Source organism: Giraffa tippelskirchi, chromosome 4 (genome assembly GCF_054371585.1).
Source record: "Giraffa tippelskirchi isolate mGirTip1 chromosome 4, T2T-mGirTip1v1.2.pri, whole genome shotgun sequence".
NCBI lineage: Eukaryota > Metazoa > Chordata > Mammalia > Artiodactyla > Giraffidae > Giraffa > Giraffa tippelskirchi.
The window spans coordinates 100520238-100542406 of NC_137278.1; the positions used below are offsets into that span (position 1 = coordinate 100520238).

General features: G+C 45.3%; 1 long non-coding RNA gene across 3 annotated transcripts in view; it reads right to left on the bottom strand.

The window, feature by feature from the left end:
• Positions 1 to 22169, bottom strand: part of LOC145503973 (uncharacterized) — a 203194-nt gene that overhangs the window by 164207 nt on the left and 16818 nt on the right. The window lies entirely within an intron of this gene.

The following is a 22169-nucleotide window of genomic DNA, read 5'->3' on the forward strand; positions in this document are numbered from 1 at the left end:
GGTGTCCTGGTTCCCAGGCTCAGAGGTGGACAAAAGGCTGAGACGCCTGTGTTTCTCCTCAAAGGAACAGGGGGCCCTGAGAAGATCATTTCAGCTAAGACATGAGGTCATTACTGAAGTATCAGTGACTTCTGTGAAGTCTTTCTTCCTTAATTTGGCTACCACATCATTCTTTGGGCTCCTGCCCTGCCCACATTTTGAACAAGATTCAGGGCCAGTAAGATTGAGGGGATAGAGAACAAATGGCCACAGAGCTAAAAACGTAGACCTGGTTGGCCACATTTTCTCTTCGAAACATCCTGAGTGGATTTCCCTGGTGGTACAGTGGATAGGAATTTGCCTGCCAATGCAGGGGACATGGGTTCCATCCCTGGTCTGGGAAGATCCCACATGCCCCAGGGGAACTAAATGTATGCACCACAACTCTGAGCCTGTGTGCTGCAGCTACTGAGCAAACTGCCTGTGCTATGCAACAGAAGAAGCCAACACAAGGAGAAGCCTGGCACCACAGCTAGCGGAGGCCCACTAGAAGCACAGAAGACCCAGCACAGCCAAAGATAGTAATTAATTAAATAATTTTTTTTAAAGTGTACAGTCTATCTTTGTGGACATGCATTCATCAAAAACCTTGGCCCAGTTCCATGGAACCCTTTTTGAACAGTTCTAATATCTTGTCTTCTCTTCTCGAGAAGGACACCTAAGCATTTGGAATTAACAGCACAAGAAATTACCAAAGTTTTCTTCTATGTGCCAGTAATCTGGAATTTTACATAGTATCTCCATGTCTTATTCTCTTATAATATTAGCCTACTTAGCTTTGCCTAGGTAGTTCTCATACCAAATTACTTTGTTCACATGAAAATGAGAAGGAATAAATAAGAGATTTTCTGTTGTATGGGGTAACAAGCAACATATCTGCAGATAGGGAAGACATAAATTAAAGCTGAAATGTGAACTTAGCCCTGATCAAGACCATTTTAATTAATCAGAAACAGACTGTGAATGCTCAAGCAGAACAAATATGTGTCTTTCTAAATGAATGAAAATGAAGTGAGTATCTAAAAGTGAACTGAACAACCACAGTAAACAATGAAGTTCCCGATTTATACAGCAGCCATCCTTTGCTCACTGGTTGTAATCATTGAGAATTCACTAGATATGCCTTAAACCTGGAAGACAAAGAAATGTGAGGTTGGGATATATGTATATGTATGGCTGAGTCCCTTCGCTGTTCACCTGAAACTATCACAGTACTGCTTGTTAATCTGCTAGATACCACTACAAAGTAAAAGGCTTTAAAAGAAAAAAAGAAAGGTGAGGTTGTTTTTTTTTTTTTTTGCTAAGTGGCCTTGGTCACCCTGCCAGTGGTCAAAACTGAGAAAGGGATTCTTATTAGACACAGTAGCCTTGTGGTATTTGACTGGTAAAATAGATGAACCTTTAGCTGGTACTTTCCGCTAAGGAAAGACTTGCTCCTTGGGCATAAGAGATGACAAAACATTTTATCAGAATCAGAGAACATTTTTGAAGCAAATCACTGGTTCTAGCTAAATGACACAGAGAAATTCAGAGAGACAAAACCCCTGGGTTTGCTTCACAGAAAGAAAATGTGGATGCATGAAATGAGAAAATCTTTCTCAAACATAAAAGACAATGCCATGTGCCAATAAGGAAGGAGTCAGACACTTGGCACCAGGAGCTGGGGTTGCTGCGAGGGAGGTGGAAGAAATGACCGACAATCTGTGAATAAGGATTGTTCTGCCACCAACTGCACACCAGGTTTAAGAATAATGGACACAATGCTCAATTTGTAAGGGGCTACCTTGCAAGCTGGGATTCCCTGGTGGCTCAGTGGTAAAGAACCCACCTGCCAGTGCAGGAGACATGGATTCGATCCCTGGAGAAAGAAATGGGAATCCACTCCAGTATTCTTGCCTGGAGAATCCCATGGACAGAGGAACCTGGTGGGCTACAGTCCACGGAGTCACAAAGAGTCAGATACGATTTAGCGGCTCAACAACAAGAACAACCTTGTAAGCTACTGAGGTCCCTCTTCCAGCTGGCTGAACAAAAGGCATAGGAAGTGTGACAAGTCAATGACAGGTGGCTACTTGGAAGTCAAGAAATGGCTCCTTTGCACACCAGTAAGCATACATTTAGTGAGTCACCTGTGTCACTGAGTAAAGTCTAGTGGCTATCAATGGTTTGCTGCCCTAGTTATCTATTTTCAATCTTCATAAGTCCATCCCCCCCCACCCCAGGAGAGGAGTGAAGATAAGATCAGGTAAATCAATGAGTACATCACAGTCTTCCACCCACTGTGATTGGTTCAGGGATAGGTACATGACCTCAGCTGGTCCAATCAGAGTGAATTTCAGCACTTCTGCAAGGAATGCTGGGACAAAAGCTCTTTGCTGCTGGATTTGGACCCAGAAGGACAAATGGCATCCACTTGAGGGCATAAAAGTTGAGTCTGTTTGAGAAGGCAGTCAGCACATTAGAAACTGAGCCACGAGGAGAAAAATGTTGGAAAGTCTTAACTTCATCTGAGAGGTATCTGTGGAAATCCTATTCTGAGACTGCTTACTGACATGAGGTTGTAAGTTCTAGAATTTGTTTAAGCCAGTTTGAGTTGGATTTTCTGTCATCCTTAACCTGGAAAGATTCTTAATTAAATCTGAAGCTCATCTGCAATTATATACTATCCATTCCTAAACGAAAGGGTCTACAAGTGTAGATTCCTCGTTTTTCTCTAAAATATTCAACATTACTCAACAGTCCATCCCATTTAACTACAAACATGGGAATATATATCAAAAGATAAAATTAAACAGAAAACAGTTCTCTCAGTCCCTTCAAGCCTTAGCATGACGAGAAATCCTAGAGACCTTACTCCAGGTTTCCCAGGTGGGTCCCTCTGAGACTCCTTTAGAATTGTACAGTTATAAAGGAAGTTAAAAATAATTTAAGCTAAAACATACAGAAAATAACAGAAAGCCAGACAAAACTGTTGAAACAGAGAAGACTAAGTCACATGCTATGATCATTAGACTTCCTTCTATTTTCAACATTATTTCTCATCCAGTCATTTTATAAAATCCAAATTCCCTCTACCCCAGGAATTTTATTTTCTTTGGGGATCAATAGTCTGCTCCGGAATCTGACCAAATAGGATAGAATAATTCTTGAAGAGTTTAAAATATAAAGATTTTTCATTTTCATTCAGTTTATGATAATGCTCACAGGTTTCTTGGCATTATTGGTTTCAGAATAGCTCCATATAATAAGGGATTTTGAAAGGTGTTCACACATTCAAACTTTAAAATAATAAGAAATATGGATCCAACTTTGATCAAAGTTCCCTTTCAAAAATAATCTTGATATCATAAGTTTTGGTTTGCTTCATAGAAACAACTCTAATCATAAGGGCATCTGCTGAGATTTGACATTTGGTCTGCCCTAATCTTTCATTCATTCATCACTGTGCAGCCCTGAGTACAAATAAAAGCACCAGGATATTGAACCTGAGCTTAATGTGTAACCAAGATCCACCGAAGCAAGGACCAGAGAAGGCATCCCTGCTATCCTCCCATTGGCAATGGCTGAGAGGCTAAAGAAAGAAAGTGGGGGCACTGAAGTGCTAGTGGCCAAGTCAGTCCTGGAGCCCATCAGGCTGTCCATGGACCTCACCTTTCATGGCCTCTTTGATCCTCCTGATGCACTATCACTCTCGTGCCTTAACTGGCCCACGTGCTGCCCTCAAAGGATCTGATGCAAGGCTGGGCATGGTAGCACCAAACAAGTGTTTAGTTTTCTAACTAAAAGCCACCAAATAGCAGGAGAGGCATCTTGCTTCTCCATGGCCCAGCTTGGCATCTTTCAGGTGCATGTCACCTTCATTTGTTGTTGCTGTTATTTAGTGGTTCAGTCGTGTCTGACTCTTTGTGATCCCATCCATGGACTGTAGCCCAACAGGCTCCTCTGTCCATGGCATTTCCCAGGCAAGAATACTGGAGTTGGTTGCCATTTCCTCCTCCAGGAGATCTTCCCAACCCAGGGATCAAACCTGTCTCCTGCACTGCAGGTAGATTCTTTACCACTGGGCCAGCAGGAAAGCCATCACCTATTCTATTCAAAATCTATTTTTCTCATGACTTAGTGGGAGGCTTTCTAGTACCAATAAGTGACATCCCCAAGCAGCATATCTTGATGAAATATTCTCTTTAGTGATAAATTTTTTACTCACTTTATGCCCCAAATGACGTGCATGAGAAGTGACATCTTGCTCTGGGGGACAGGAATGTCATCCTCACCAACATTAACCATGTAGCCCTGAACTGAGATCTACCAGGATGAAAAACAACCAGGGTCCTATAAAATGTGATGCATCTCTAAGTGTGAACAAATGGCCTTGTGACACTTTTCTTCTACTGTCATTAGCAGGAGAAGCCTCCTCACGTATTTGTCCAACACAGGTGCCCCAACCCTTCCTGGCTGAGCTAAACATCAACTTTTCTTTGAACACACTCTGGATGCCCACAGACAGAAGCCTCGGAGTTCTTCTCTGTGCTCCCAGAAGGCTTCATTTATAGTTTGGTTTAGTACCATGGCAGTTGAGAACATAGCACTCTGGGATCCAACTGTTGTCTTCAAATCCAGACCCTGCTACTTACCTGCTGTGTGACCCTGCACAAGTTACTTAACCTCTCTGTGCCTCAACAGCCTCATCTGTAAAACAGAGGTCATAATAGGATCTTTGGACTCTTGGACTGTGTGAAGAAGAAATGAGATCATTCATAGGATGAACCTGGTCCAGAGTCTGGCATGCATTTGGCCCTTGGGAAAGAGTATTGATATCACATTACCTTTCACAACTGTCTGCCCTTATAGGCTATGAACTTCCCAAGGACAAAGCACTATTCCTTAGGGTAGCGTGGTACCTAGGACGTAATATCATTTATGGAATATGTGTGAAAATAAACACATGTGATAACCCAATCCTGGTTTTAAAACTGGTTTTTTCCCTCCTTCTTCCAAAATGAAACAAGAAAAGTAACACAGGTCAGTTAAAATGTCTAGGTTAATTAAATAAAGCCCCCTGCCCCTGTCTTTTGGCCTCAATCACAGGTGTTCAGTGCAAACACCCTACAAAGGCCTAATAAATCACACACATATAAATTACTTTATTTTCAATGTTCCATAAAATAAACATTTTTAAATAAGAAGTTGATGGTGAGAAGCTATACCTATTATGGAAGGATGAAAAGTAGTTCCATGATGTTCATCTTAGGAACAAATGAACAGTGACCAAAGTTTATAAATGAAAATTCCTGGAGAACACAATCCCTGGTCCTGTACTGCCATCTCCTTGGGGTTCTGCCCAGCACCAAACCTTGTGTCAGGACTGTGATGCTTGTCCCCTGAGCCCCAGTCACCACCCCCTCACACATATTATGGTACTAGTTATACAGTGGTTCAGCAGTAAAGAATCCACCTGCCAATGCAGGAGACATGGGTTCGATCCCTGGTCTAGGAAGATCCCCTGGAGAAGGGAATGGCAACTCACTCCAATATTCTTGCCTGAGCAATCCCATGGACAGAGGAGCCTGGTGGGCTACAGTCCAGGGGGTTGCAAAGAGTCAGACACGACTTAGCGACTGAACATCAACAATTTTTTTTTAATGATATGATTTTAACTAGGCATATAAAAGAATTTGTATCATATATCAATACATTAAAAAAAAAGCCTCTGTGTCATAGAACACATAAATGCCAGAGCCATTAGTTAGTTATTTACAATGGCTGACATGCAAGTGGATTTCAGAGGCCCTGAGAACATCCCCGGGGACGTGAGACCTCCAGGGTGGGACCATTCCTCCAGAAAAACATCTCCCACTGTCGACAAGGGTACAAGCCAACTGCTGGCTGAAGACAGAGCAGAAAGAAACATTGCTACAAAAAGCTCTTATTTTCACAACTCCTATAAGGAGTATATATTTTACAGCAGAAAACCTAGTACTGAGAGCAAATCTGCACTGTAGGAAATCTGAACTGTATGAAAAAACATTCTGGTGTTATTTCCCCCCAACCCCCTCCCAAACTCACCCCACTGCTTGGAGACATTAGCCAGCCAAACACAACAGAAAATACAAGATCATATAGTTTTCAAACTACTACGAGCCCAAACTGCTTTTCGGTACTTCGGGGTACACACCAAGTGGGTGAAAGATAGTTTAAGGTAGGGAGCTACGTTTATAACACCCTAAGGGCTGAACTGTTCTCTAGGAAATAGAAGGCCACGGGCAACCCTGACCTCTGTTATTGGACTCTGGAAAACTCAAGTCAATTCAGACACTGACTCTCAGAGCAGGGAAAAAAAAGAAGAAGGAAAAGGAGGAAGAGAAGCAGCAGAAGAAATTCTTTTAAAAAATGACTTATCCCTGTTTTCAAGACTTGCCCTATCACACAAGATGGGACCCCATTTGAAAGAGGGTTACACAAGCATCAGGAGAAAAAGATGATATATGTTTCTTCAGGAGTGAGACCAAGAAGCCCAAAGCCCGCCCAGCTCCAGGTGTTGATTCTGGTTTCACACTTTGTGGCCCCCCACCCCCCGGCCTCCCACACCCCGCCATCCCTCTGCCTCGGGGCTGCCACCGGGCATCATGTGTCGGTGGGGGCGGTCGTGGGCGACGGCGCTGACGTAAGGAAACAGGGCCCCACCCACACAGCCGGGGTTTCAGTTTCACCCCACAGCAAACACCATTATGCAAATAACTTCCCCGCCCACCGCACCCCACCCCCTTTCAGTCTTACATATTCATTATTCACTCTGAAATTCACGTAGTACAAAGCCAGCTAAGTATTTGCATCCTATTTACTTTAAAATGCCCAGATGCAATTTGGAGACAAGATTCTCCTTTCCGAAGGGCAATCTCAACTATAAAGTAATGAATTAGGTGCAGCAGCAGGGAAAAAGCCCCGAGGCTAAGAGCAAACTTCTAACAGAAATGGGCCCGTTGAAAGGCACGTGCCAGGAATGACACTGAATCCCAGGCAGGAGACAACTGGGGGTGTGTTCTGACTCCTTCTAGAATCCTGGAGTCTCCTGGGGTTTAGGAAGGCAAACGTCCAGTTCACATTCAAGTCACTCGAAATTGAGAAGTGCAGTCATTTTTGTTTGCATAATGTGTGATTTTATTTGCAGTTTAACTCAAGTAGTTTAAGGTGTCATCCATGCTCACCAAAAAAATTCCCAAGCAGAAACAGTGTTGGTAAAATGAGGGATGGGGCGGGATATGCAGGGGAGGGCAGAAGCGCATGCCTTCCAGCACGTTTACAGCTAAATAAATCATTTAAGGGTGTTTTAATACAAGCTTTAGACCAGAATGATTCTTTTTTAAGTTGTGATCCTTATGGTTTCATTTATGAGATTCACATAAATCTTGGTGAATGATTTAGGATTTTTTTTCCTAAAAAATGTCAAGAGTTTCTGTCAGCAGATGCACAGGAGCAACCATTTGCTGGACAGTCATTTCTGCTTCCCTCAAAGGCATGCTTCCTGGCTCCCACTTACATGCAGTTTCATTTTCAAGGTGCGTTTGCAGGGTTGGTGTGAAGCTCCCAGCTGCACTGAAGTGACTGATGACTCTGTAAATTATCCTGAGTGCAAAGGAAATCTAGTTCATTTATAAAAAGCTCTGAAGTAATTATAAACTCCACTGCAGGTGGGAAACTTTTATAAGACAAAAACTACCCAAGCACAGACACTTCTCGGAAAGCCCCAAGTAGTAAAGAAATCCTCTAGTGACTTGTGACTCAGTTTAAAGCTGATCCACATTGAGAGTGATGCCTTTCAGCCCTCGCGGTGAGACCCATCGAATGTAAGGCACGACCAAGCCCCCAGGGCCTTGCAAGGGATTCTGAGCAAACTTAGAGGCTGTTTCTGCTGCCATGGCAGGTGCTGGGCACAAGGCCAGGTTGAGGAGAGCTGTAATTGCACAGGTGGAATACTCCTAGGCAGTCCATGAATCCCCACCAGTCACTGAGTTGAGCGTGATCCCTGCCTTAGGTGGGAACCATGTGATGAGCACTGACTCTATTAGAGGTGGTAAAAACAAGACTTAGAAGAGATTAACTTGCCCAAGATTCTGGAAAAGCTAGAAATCAAGGCATTTTTCAAATATATATATATATATTGTACATTTTATTTTTGTTTATTTATGTGGCTGCACTGGGTATTCTTGCCTGGGGAGTCCCATGAACAGAGGAGCCTGGCGGGCTACAGTCCATAGAGTCACAAAGAATTGGACACAACTGAAGCGACTTAGCAGGCACACCTTGGGTCTAAGTTTCAACATGTGGAAACTTTTGTTGCAGCATGGGGGATCTAGTTCCCTGACCCAGGCTCCCTGTATTGGGAGCTTGGAATCTTAACCACTGGACCACCAGGGGAGCCCCAAGGCTTTTTTTTTTTTTTTTTTTTTTAATCACCACACACTATCCCTCTAAGGGGGAACAAAACAACCAGATAAACGAATTCTGTCCAACTTCTGGACACCATTTACTCAAGAATGGCATTCCTCTCCCTGGTCGGTGTGGACACATCTGGTTAGTTCTGGTATGTTGACATCAAGGATCTCACTGTTTCCACATAAGAAAACCATGTTCACCACCAGCCCTGTCAGTGAAAATAGCTGATATCTGGGAGGGAAAGTTGATCTTGGTTCAGGAGACCCCCCAGTGTCCTGACGTGCAGGGAACCATGTCCCTTCTTTACCCCTGGATGGAATCTGAGAATCTGAGTCCCCTTGCACTCTGCAGTGGACATTTATCATCTTCCTTCCCTGCTTTCTTCCCTGAGGAGCTTTGAGTTTGCCACTCTACAGCTGTAGGCTGATGCAGGGAAGAGATGAGGGGCCCTGCATCCCGCAGGGATCATAGATGGGTCTTTACATAAACTTGTAAGGAATGTAGGGACTTCCCTGATTGTTCATTGCTTAAAACTCTGAGCTTCCAATGCAAGGCTCCCAGTTTGATCCCCAGTCAGGGAACTAAGATCCCACATGCTTTGGAGCATGGCAAAAAATAAATAAATAAATAAATAATAAAGGAACATAGCATCCTGGTGTTCAGTTATGGGACTGTCAGATGCCCCCTGAATATTCATCGGAAGGATGGATGCTGAAGCTGAAACTCTAATACTTCAGCCACCTGATATGAAGAGCCAACTCATTGGAAAAGACCTTGATGCTGGGAAAGACTGAAGCCAGGAGGAGAAGGGGATGACAGAGGATGAGACGGTTGGATGGCATCACCGACTCAATGGACATGAGTTTGAGCAAACTCCAGCAGATGATGAAGGACAGGGAAGCCTGGCATGCTACAGTCCATGGGGTCGCAAAGAGTCAGAGATGACTTAGCGACTGAATAACAGATGCTCTACTGTGAGTCACCCCAGGGAGGATAAACAAGCTCCTGGATACCCAGCAAGCTTCCCTGGGACCTGCCTTCCTAGAATAAGCGTGTCTGAGGTCCAAACTGTAACAGTCCATCCTGGATTTGGCCAATAACCTGTACCCTAGGTGGGAAACACCTTTCTAGGACTCACACGAACTCACTTGGTCAAGGTAATCTGAGGCCAAGGTTTTAAACCACCAAATAACTCAGGTATAGCTGGGAAATCACCCAGATCCTTTGGGGCATTGTCGCTATTGATCCTACAGAGGAAGATTGAACCCCATCACATACATGGGACTTCATTCTTTGAGACAAGAAAGATGTTTCAGAATCTAACATCAATGATTTCCTGAAAGAACTTCATCACTGAAGACATCAAATTTTCAATTGGGTTCTATAAAATCTGCATCATCATCCCTTCCAAGGAAGATGAATTCTGGAGGTGTGGACAGTGAGCACTGATAGGTTTAAAGGTTTCAAGGGTGAAGAAGAGACAAAAATTGGAGCAAACCAAAGATGCCACTACCAGCTGACTAAGGAAGAGGAGCAAGGCCCAGAGTTGGGGTGAAGGGGAAAGAAGACATGGAGGGTGAATCAAAGAGGAACTGAAGAGAGATGGGCTGGGAGAGGTAGGAAGAGATCTGGCTGCTTCAGGGGACGAGGTACAGGGAAGAGAAGTACATCCACCCATCTTCAGTTGGGTCTTGGATTATCTTGGAGGGCCATGAGAGAGACCTGGGAACAGACAGGCTGAACTGCTCTGTACAAGGGGCTGGATGTGGATCAGAAGTTGGCAGATTTTCCAATAAACAGCCTGGCTTAATGAAGACCCCGCTTTACCAGCCATTAGAAGATGGCCTTGGCATCTGCTCATTGGAGGAGATGTTACAGAGTAGAGAGGTACAGACGGGGTTATATGAGATGGTCACTGGGTCCTCCTGAAGCTTGAGATGAGTCTAGGGAATGAATAATAACTTGGTGAGATGTCACAGCAAAGTGAGAGTAAATATTATGATGTAGCTGACATTTTCCAAGCACCTACTCAGTATTGAACTCTGTGTTAAGAGATTTACATTTAACACTGGCAGCAGCCTCAGAAATAGATATTACACTGCTATATTTAAAATGGATAACCAACAAGGACCTACATGATAACCAACAAGAGTTCCATGTATAGCACATAGAACTCTGCTCAATGTTATATGGCAACCTGGATGGGAGGGGCGTATGGAGGAGAATAGATACATGTTTTAATATATGTATGGTTGAATCCTTTCCATGTTCACCTGAACCTATCACAACATTGTCAATTGGCTGTGCCCCCAATACAAAATAAAAAGTTTAAAAAAATTTAAAACAGAAATAAGTGTTATCATTTACCTCCCTCTTATGGATGAGGATGTTGGGACTTGGGAATACAAACTGAGTTAATCTAACTTACATAACTAGTATATGGTGGGCTCAAAATCCAAGCCTTTGTCTGTGGGAATCCAGTGATAAAAGAACCAAACCTGACAAAAGAAGGTCATGTGAATTGTATATTTTTTTTTCCTATTTTTTGGCCACACTGCGCAGCACACAAGCTCTTAGTTCCCCAACAAAGTATCAAACCTGTGCCCCCTGCAGTGGAAGCACAGAGTCTTAACCTCTAGACTGCCAGGGAAGTCCCAAGTGAATTGTATTTGAGAGCATGCTGTGCTGTGCTCAGTCATGTCTGACTCTTTGTGACCCCGTGGACTGTAGCCCGCCAGGCTCCTCTGTCCATGGGACTTCCCAGACAAGAATACTGGAGTGGGTTACCATTTCCTCCTCCAGGGAATCTTTCCAACCCAGGGATTGAACCCACATCTCTTCCATCTCCTGCATTGGCAGGTGGATTCTTTACCACTAGTACCACCATTGAACAGATTCAAAGTCTGAGAGAGAGACCTAAGTTACTCACTCAGGCATTCCTTGACTCCATCTGGTCATCACCTTAGTGACTTCCTAGGTGACTAGAACATGTGGGAGAAATTAATATCAAAAACTGCCAAGTAAAAGAAATAAAACCCAAAAATCTAGGGCAGAAAAGCACCAAAGATAGCCAACTTCCTCCAACCTCCAACCTCCACCTTTGGAGGAGGAGTCTATACAATTTGAACTTGAAACATGCATGGAGAAGAATAGTGGAAGGTGGACCAGATGGAAGCCTCTCTGTGATGGGAGAAACCTGCCTGGAGCAGGAAGTTCAAGTCTGAGAGGGGGAATCAGCAGGTCTCAGCGGGTAGAGCTGATCCAGTCATCGGTCTGCCTGACCCTTAGAGTTGCTCTCTACCAGGGGGACCAAGTAGGTCAAGCCATTTGGCAGGTGGTGTGACCCCTTATCACAGGGTTCCTGATCCTGAAGATCAGGAGCCCATGAGCATGAAAATCACATCCCACCTATTTGCAGTTGTCCATGGATCAAAATATAGCTTCCCTGGTGGTTTAGCGGTAAAGAATCCACCTGCAAAACAGGAGATGTTCGATCCTTGGGTCCCTGGAGAAGGGAATGGTAACCCACTCCTGTATTCTTGCTTGGGAAATCCCACGGACAGAGGAGCCTGGTGGGCTACAGTCCATGGGGTTGCAAAATAGACACAACCTAGTGACTGAACTGCAACAACAACGTGGGTCAAAATATGTATAGATAAAAGTATACTGTTTGATCAAAGATTTGACACTCTAGCTAGCATAATTCTGAGTTTGCTATTTAAAGCATAGAAGCCAGAATGAAGAATGCAAAGGTGAACGTATTTTGTCTTTATAATCAAGAGAAATTATGTCAATTGGCCAAACATTTCATCCAGCCACTGGCTGCATCCATTGGCATGGATTCGAGTCTTTTAAATGCATCATCCAAAAATGGGCTGAATTGTGTTTCCCTAAAATCTACATGTTGAGGCTCCAACTCCCACTCAGTCCTGCAGAATAAGACTGCATTTGGAGGTAGGGTCTTTTAAGAGTTGAATTAAGCAAAATGAGGTCATATGGGTGAGCCCTAATCCAAGATGACCGTCCTTATAAGAAGAAGGGGGATTTCCTTGGTGGCACAGTAGATCAGAATCCGCCTGCCAATGCAGGAGACACAGGTTCAATCCCTGCTCCTGGGAGATTCCACATGCCTCGGAGCAACTAGGCCCGTATGCCACAACTACTGAGCCCACACTCTAGAGTCTGCTAGCCGCAACTATAAAGCTAGCGTGCTGCACCTACTGGAGGCCTCCAGCCTAGAGCCTGTGCAAGAGAGGCCACCACAAAGAGAAGCCTGAGCACCGCAAACAATGAGCAGCCCCTTCTCGTGGCAACTAGAGAAAACCTTCGCAAAGAAGACCCAGCGAAGACCTGGTGCAGGCAAAAGTAAATTTAAAAAAAGAGGGAGATGAGACACACAGAGAGTCATCAGGTATGCATGAGCAGAGGCGGGGCCGTGTAAGGACACAGCAAGAAGGTGGCCAAGGAGAAAGGCCTCAGAAGAAACCAAACCTGCCAACACCTTGACATTGGACTTCTGGCCTCCAGAGCTGAGAGCAGATGCATTTCGGTTGTTTAACCCATTCAGTCTATGATATTTTGTTATGGCAGCCCCAGCAAATCAATTATGCATTTCTAAATTACTTTGGTTTTTCTACTTCCTTACAAACAGTGGCAAGGTGTCCAGGGTTTGTATCGCCTGGGCCACCAGAAACAACAGACGCCACACCAGCCTGCAAGTGCTCAGAGGACCCTCATCCCACGTGGTCTCAGCCAGTTTGTGAACTGTGATTTCATAAAACTTAGTATTGTCCTCCCTGTGGAATCCTAAATAATAAGGACTATGGTGTGGAGCCAAACCGCCACATGGACAACACGAAATCACACGGATAACACCTACCCTGGTGGAGTCAGCGAGAGAGAGTTGTGGGGAGAAGCAGTTGAATCCAGGTTGAGCACTGTGACAAGTCTAAGATGGTAGGAAAAAGAGAGACCAAATACACAATTTGGAGTTATCTTCATGCTCCATGTGACTAATAAAGAATATTCTTAAACAGATCTGGTTCTTAAAAATCAGGGCTTTTTCATGCTGTTTAGAACCAGCAAAATCCACTGTTCACTGAACTGCTTGTCCTGGAATCTCACAAATTTTCTCATTGAGGCTGTTCATAAAGGACTAAGTGAATAATTCAAGCAAACCTTGTGATTTGCAAGTCACGGTTTGGGCTGCTTCAGGTTCAGTTTTCAAGCTCTTCTGGAAAAGCTTTTGGGGCCCACCATGCTTTTTCTGGATGCTTAACAGAGTGACAAACCCATAGGAGAGAGTTTAGAAATTGCCAGGTAGAGTGAGCTTGGGGGGGCCTGGCAGAGCCACAGCTCGGTGGCAAGAGCTCTTTCCACTGTGGTTCTCCAGGGCTCTGAGAGCAGCGCCCCAGAAGGAGTTTCAGCCCTGTTCTGAGCAGTGTTAACCTTGGCGGAATGGATGTCCTGAGGGTTTTGGGGTAAGGGGTCATACTTGTTTGCATATTCATGTCACAGCAGGTCTGATCTGGACACTCTCCTGTTCCTGCTGAGTTCCTCCTCTACCTCTGTTCACTCTTTCACCAGGATGACACCCAAGACTCATCTCAGGCACAGTCTGGACTCGCCCACCTCTGTGATCTCGCACCTGCCAGCACCCGCACCTGGACAGCCTTCTGTTCTCACCACTGTCCATCCCAGTCTACGTGCCTCCCAAGGTCTGGTCCAGACCCCTCCTCCTTGGCAGACATCATGGTCTCAGCATAAGTCATTCTCTCCCGTGGTCCAAATCCCCCTTCAGTATAGCTTTATATCCCTCACTGTCATTTCCACCAGAATTCTTTTCTAATGGATGGTTGCGTCCTCATCAGAACCTATGGTGCTTAAATAAAACATCTGTGGGTTTTCACTTCATTTAGATCTCAGTACTTCCTCATTGTGTGTGTGTGTGTGTGTGTGTGCTCAGTTGTGTCCAACTCTTTTGGGACCCCATGGACTGTAGCTCACCAGGCTCCTCTGTCCATGGAATTTTCCAGGCAAGAATACTGGATTGGGTTGCCATTTCCTTCTCCAGGGTTTCTTCCCAACCCAGGGATCAAATCCATGTCTCCTGCATAGGTAGGTGGATTCTTTACCACTGTGCCACCTGGGAAGCCCACTTCTCATTGCACATAGTATATTTTGGTGCTCTTTATAATGTACAATGACTATCAGGTCTGCCCTTCTAAGTGCTAAAAACCTTCCATCAGTCTGTCCTGTTTATATGCCTTAATTAAGGAGAGATTAAAGCATCATGGTCCCAGTGTCTGCATAGCACACATGAGAGTGTACTCACACATATATGTGTGCCTAGATGGGAACAGTCGAGAGCAGAGGCCGAGTGCATTTCTCTGGGAGACGGTCTGAAGGGGCAGCATTTGATCCAGACATTGTGTGGTTCTAGGAGATGCTGTTCCTCAAACTTTGTCTCCTGAATGTCTCAGTACTCAGCCCCAGAACCTGTGACTTCCAAACCACAGGGCTTGTTTGAATTATCTACTTAGTCCTTTATTAAGAACTTCAACGTGCAAATTTGTGAGATTCCAAGACAGGCAGCTCAGAGGATAGTGGATTTTGCTGGTTCCAAATAACAAGAAAAAAACTGCTTTTTTTTTTTTTTTTTTAAAGCAGTGGCCACAGCTGTGGGCTGACTGTTGCTTCTTTTTCTTTTTTAATAATTATTTATTTATTTCTCTGCACTGGCTCTTCGTTGCTGTGCATAGGCTCTCTCTAGCTGTGGGGCACGGGCTTCTCACTGCAGTGGCTTCTCTTGTTATGGAGCATGAGCTCTAGGACACACAGGCTTCAGTACCCATGCCTTCCCGGCTCTGGAGCGGGGGCTCAGTAGTTGTGGCACGTGGGCTTAGTTGCCCGGCAGCATGAGGAATCTTCCTGGACCAAGGATTGAACCCCTGTCCCCTGCATTGGCAGGTGAATTCTTAACCACTAGACCACCAGGGAAGTCCAATTCCTATACTTTAAAAGAGCCAGATGCAATTGGAATATGACTTATGAAATACATGTCTGGGACCACAGTTACCGACTGGCAGTGCTTAGCCCTCCATCACCGAAATGGACTGTCTATGCCTCCAACTTCCTCCGGTCACCACGCAGTTTCTGTGCAGGCAGCTGGCCAAAGGAGCTGGCCACGCCTCAGTGGCTGGCAGGGCACACCACCACGACGCACACCTGACACACAGGTGTTCCCATTTGTTATTGGTGCTGCTCAGCCACTGCACACAAGGGAAATGGGGAATCCCTCTATAATCTTGGGCGAGAGAAATGACTTCCACCCCATGCCCACCCTTCACGTGGTGGCAGCTAGCTTCCTTGCCCATTTGTACAGACCGGCCCAGGTGTTACCATATGCTCTGAGTTCTCAAATGTCAAGGGTGGTGTGGGCAACCTGGAGTTTTGCAACTCAGCCAGTTCTCCCAGTTGCTGCTTCTGTCTTGATTATGGCTCTCGTGTATCCATCTGCCACCCTGCCATGGGCCAGGTTACTCCTTCCTGGCCATGCACACCAGGCTTCAGTGATGAGTGCCTTCCAAGCGGGCTTCAAGTCTCCAGTAGGTCTTTGAAAAGTGAAACTGAAGTTGCTCAGTCATGTCCAACTCTTTGCTACCCCATGGACTACCAGGCTCCTCCATCCATGGAACTTTCCAGGCAAGAATACTGCAGTGGGTTGCCATTTCTTTCTCCAGGAGATCTTCCCTACCCAGGGATTGAACCCAGGTCTCCCTCACTGTAGGCAGACGCTTTACCATCTGAGCCACCAGGGAAGACCAGTAGGTCTTAAGTGCTTCCCATAAAGTCGTTTTTCTAAAGCTTCAGCATCCTGTCCCAGGTTTTACAAAGCCGTTAAGTATTGCACATGCGCACACACAACATGGAGGTTAAAGGCCCTACACAGTGATCAGGCAATTGAGATTCTAACAAAACACCCAGGCTCCTCCGCGCCAGCCAGCTCTACAGGCTCTGCTTGCCTCTGATCACGCCATTCCTCCCATTAAGTGAAGTCGAGTCCAAATCTTTGCGACCCCATGGACTGTAGCCCGCCAGGCTCCCCTGTCCATGGAATTCTCCAGGCAAGAATACTGGAGTGGGTAGCCATTCCCTTCTCTGGGGGATCTTCCCAACCCTAGGATCAAACCTGGGTATCCTGCACTGCAGGTGGATTCTTTACTGTCTGAACCACCAGAGAAGTCCACCCCTCCCATATAAGGATCTTTTCCCATTTTTAAGTTTCAATCCAAATGTCACCTTTCAGCCCATACTAAAATATTCCATCTAATCATCTATAATATTGCACTGTATATCCCAAATTGCATTCACTGGAACTCTGGTTCTATAAAATTCTCCAAGAAATAAATGAAAAGAAGGTTCCCCCATCATCTACCATCAACCACTTATTTTATGCTGTTTCGGGTATTCACAAAGTATGGCCTAAGGCTCTGAGAAGTTCTGTAGTTTATAAAAAATCTTGAATTAACTTGGATTTTCCCACTCTATCCTTGGCTGTAGGCTCTTTGGGGAGCATAGCCTTTATTATGGTCTACACCCTCACTTACATGGTTACATTATGAACAACTTGACCCACAACTGGCCTGAACATAAAAGCAGCAGAGAAGAAGGTTTTTTTTGAAGCCTCTGTTTCTTAGGGCTGGCAACTGCAGCCAGAAGCTCTGGGTGTTTCATTTCAGCAGCGATCAGGTTGGTTGAGCTACCAGCTTCCAAGAACCCCGCAGTGGGCTGAACTCAGTGGGCACTCAATGGTCAGAACCTGATCTGTGAAATCCAGAAGAATTCATCTCAGAGTCCTGGGTTTAGGAGAACTGGGGCAGGAACGTAGGTTGTCATCAGGCCCGTCTGTGTGTATATGTATGTGTTAGTTATTGAGTAGTGTCTGACTCTTTATGACCCCATGGACTGTAGCCCACCAGACTCCTCTGCCCATGGGATTTCCCAGGCAAGAACACTAGAGTGGGCTGCCATTCCCTCCTCCAGGGAGATTTTCCTCACCTAGGGATCGAACCCAGGTCTCCCACATTGCAGGCAGATTCTTTACTGTCTGAGCCACCAGGGAAGCCCTTGGGCTTCCTTTATAACTTGCAAGTTTCCCCCAATTGGAGGGTGCCTGAGCCTCATGTCCAGAAACACCCCTCCGGTGCTGTGTCACTCTTGGATGCTGAGGCCACAGTGGCGCCTCCTGCACGGGGATGCCACAAGGCTACAGGACACAGTTGGGCACTGAGAGAATCCTCATCAGAAAACACCATTCTCTCAGTCTTCAGGGCTCCCCAGAGATGGGTCAATTGGAACATAGTCCAACAGCTCCACCCCCTGGAGGATGTCTTTGATCAGGACAGAGATATGCTCCCTCAGGCCCCTGGCCTTTCTTTTAAAACACTGTTGTTTTTATTTACTTTTAATTCAAGGATAATTGCTTTACAATGTTGTGCTGATTTCTGCTGTACAACAGCATGAATCAGACAGAAGTATACATCTATCCCCTTCTTCCTGAGCCTCCCTCCCACCCACCACCCATCCCACCACTCTAGATCATCACAGAGCACCAAGCTGAGCTCCCTGTGCTATACAGCAGCTTCCCACTCCCCCAGCCTCTTAGTTCTAGAAGGGAACCAGTTTAGAAGATGTGCGCAGACAGCTGCAACTTCCATTCAGTGGAGGACCTGGGCCTCCTGCTGGCAGGCTCCCTTTTCTGTGGGTCCTGGCAATGCAGAGAACACAGCCCACCTGCAGGGGCTCACAGGACTGGAGGTACTTTCAAGGGGGCAGAATTTCACCGCAAACTCCCCTCTACACACATGCTCTTCCCCTTCATTTCCGTCAGCTGCTCTCAAGCCACGTTTCATAAATTAGAATCTGTTGTTACATGAAGCAGCCACAGAGAGTCCAAGTCATCCAGGACCAGTCTTTTCACCTCTCAAGGGCCCCACCTTCCTTCGGGCAGTGGCTCCCTGGAGCACAGTGTGCAGGAAGACATGGGATGGCTCCCAGGACAGCGGCCGGGACCTGTTCCCCACGTTCAGGCCTGGATGCAGAACACAGGGGGCCCAGGGGACCTACAGAGTCCCTTGTTTGAACATGTTGAAGAATTTCAAGATAGTGACAACAGGGCATTAAACCAAGTGCCGATCTTCTGAGCACAGGGACCTGTGTGATGCATAGAGCCCATACCTCCGAGGTTGGTCCATCTCTGCCATGGATGCTGGGGACTTAACGGTCTCACCCTAAGTCTTCACGGTGGGAAGACAGACATCACAGCCTCTCAGGAAGCCTTCTTTGAAAGGAGGCTCTCAGACTGGCCCTCTGGATGCCTGCCCCAGATTTCCACCCCCCTCGAGTCCTTAGCAGACCTGGCAGCCCCTCTGATCATCTGGCTTTATTCCACCTCCACTTGGCAAGGTCAGGCTCTTTCTTAAAGATTGTGTCCACACCTGATCTTGAGGTTATCTTCATTAATCTGTTTGTTTTTGGCTCCAGAAAACTCAGGCTTCTTTTCTCCCTGGATAGCATGTCTACTTTTCCAGGTTTAGGTCAGATTTTCTCCATGTGAAGACATTCATCCAAACCCAATTCTCCCAGCACCCACAAGTCTCCTCAGTACCTGGCCCAGCCACACCTGCATCCACTGAGTATCTGTGTTCTATGAACTGGTTGCCCACAGGATCTGTTTATTACAAGCTTCCCCTTGGCCCTCTCTGCCGAGGCTCTTCTGTCTCCCTGACTGTGTTCACTGTCTGTGTATTCCCATTTACCTGCGCCTGCCCCTTCCTGTTTCTATTTCACATTCTCTAAAGCTCCGAGAGTCCCTCAGCCCTGAGGTCACAGGATGTTTGAAAAGCAGAGGTGTTGTGTCAAAGCCCTCAATCTCTCCTTCCACCCAGAATCATTTATGCCACGCCCTCCATCTCCCCCAACCTAAAACATACAAGTGTACAATATATTTTCAGCAGGAAAGAGTGAACTGCTTAAAAAATGATACTGGGAAAAAAATACTGGCCATTTAAAGACTCATTAGATATCCTCCCCCCCAACTTCAAATCATAAACAAAAATAAATCCCCATGGACTTGGAATTTAAAAGCTCAAAAATAAAATTATAAAACATCAGACAAAAAAATATGTGAGAATACTTTTGCAATCTAGAGGTGGGAGCAGATTTTCTAAGCATGCCAAAACCTGGGGGTCAGGGAAATAAAAACAGATTGGACTACACAAAATTAAATGTTTCTATAAAAGGAATAAGATACAAGAAAAAAAGTAAAATGTCAGGCAACAGGCTGGGAAAAAAATCTGCAGGGCATATCTATCAAAGGCTTAAAACTCAGAATAGTTGAAGAGCCCTTACAGAACAACAACAAAGAAAACTAGGAAGGAAGGGAGATAGGAAGGGAGGTAGGGAGGGAGGAAAGAAGGGGGTGAAATGAAGGAAAGAAAGAAAGAGAGGAGGGAAGGAAGAAGGAAGGGAAGCGGAAAATAGGGAAAGAATATGAGTAGACAATTTTTAAAAGAATAATTGATGTCACACCCTTTAAACCAACTTCTCCTTTAAACCAATTCTCCCCAGAACAATCTGCAGTTTATACATTTGTTTTTAAAAGTCAGTATCTCCGGAGGCTGGGTTTACTCTTCCACATTTTTTTAAGAGTATAGCTACACCTTTTAAGATTTATGCCATGAAACTCTTCAGCAGAGAGAGCAAATTCTAAGACATCCCTAAATGCAGAGTCTTCTGAAGAGGGACTAGTTGTGCATGACTGCAAGGTAAGCTGAACACAAAAATGGAGGCCAGAGTGCTCTTCATGGAGAGGGTAACATGGAAACAACCATTACCACATGTGAAATAGATAGCCAATGGGAATTTGCTGCATGACTCTGGGAACTCAAACCAGGGCTCTGTAACAACCTAGAGGGGTGGGATGCGGAGGGAGGTAGGAGGGAGGCTCAAGTAGGAGGGGACATGGGTAAACCCATGGCTGATTCATATTGTTGTTTGCTATAAACGAACACAATACTGTCAAGCAATTATCCTTCAATTAAAAATAAATATATACATACATATATTTTTTAAAAGGGTGCTCCATGAAGTGTACTAGTATAAATTGTAAAGAAGATTATATTACAGATTACTTACACAATTACTAAATACATACAAGGGGAAAAGACTAGAAGGAAATACATGTGAATGGGAACAGCAGAAAGCTCTGGCAGTAAGAATACAGCCAAGTATCACTTTCTTCCCAATCTCTATTTCTAAAGCCTGCACCTGGCGACCTGACAGCACCCAGGTGCAGTGGGTCCCGGCAGCGCTCCTTTTCTGCCCGGGGACAGTCATAAGGCACCTACCTCCTCAGGCCACCTTCACCTGGCACTTTCATATTTTCTTCAGGTATTACCTTAAGGTAATAAGCCATTTACATCCCACGGGCATTCTATTTTTTTTACATGCAGTTTTTGCTTTGCTTTAAATCATGCCCTCAATTTTATAATAAAAGAACGATTTAAAAATTTAAAATCTGGCCCTTGTAGCAAATGGTGGCAAGCAGGGGATCCCAGCAGCTGGTATATCCGCCGCCTGGTCACAAGGGCAGCTCACAGTGCCGAGGCAGGGAGTGTGCACGTGGGCACCCACCCTGCCGGTCGCCTTCTGTCCTGAGTCTGGGCTCCTCTGTCTACTGACTTTGAACTCAAGGTTTCACTTGACGACTACTCATTGCTGAAGGCTCCCCTTACTACTAAAATAACTTTCCATGAAATACCCTGAAAGAAGCTTCTTGACTGTAAATGCTCTTATATGATAAGAAATGCCCATGTTTGTGTGTGGTTACATCTTGTGTAACTGATTCCACCAGGTTTTCGAGGTGAAAATTGCTCACTTTTGTCATTTCCCAAACCTGACTTTCTTTCACTATAATGTGGCAACTTCTCGGTTCTTTAAACTATTTTTTTCTTTAAGTTCTCATGAATTGATGGTTCCTGTTTTTCTGAACTGCTTGTCAAACCTGTGTTTATGTTAGGCTCACAGACGCCCGTGTTCAATAACTAGGAAATGTGGAAAAAGTCCCCCCAGAAAATGTGACTTCCCGGCCCCTAGGGAACCCCTACCCCACTCTGCGAATTTGGAGTGATGAGTGTGAACATGGGTGGAAGGGAAAGAAGCTGGAAAACAACAGTGACCGTGAAAGTTCTGATTGTTCTCGCGTGAGGTTCCCTGCTTACATGGAGCCTGTGGCTCAGTCGAGGGCCCTTGGGGGTGACTGACCCAAACAGCTCTCCATAAGGGGCACACCCCATAGCCTACTTCCTGGATGGAGCATCGGAACCCATCACTTGAAAAAATGAAGCACACTTTTCCTTGTCTTCCCTTTGTAAATTTTTCTTTCAGCAAATGTAAAGACCACACTCCATTTTTGAGCCGTTGCCTTTCGGCAGTTCAGGAAAAGTGAAAATATCTTATGTGCTTAAATAAAACCTGATTGCCTGCATCAGTCATTCACTCATAGACTGCTGGAGATGCTTCTTGATTGTTAATCCACCCTGAGCTGGGCGTGGATGGAGACCTGCTCAGAGGCGCCTCCTGCAGCATCTTTTAGGATGTCCATTTTGTACTCATTTCCTAGACCTGCCATCACC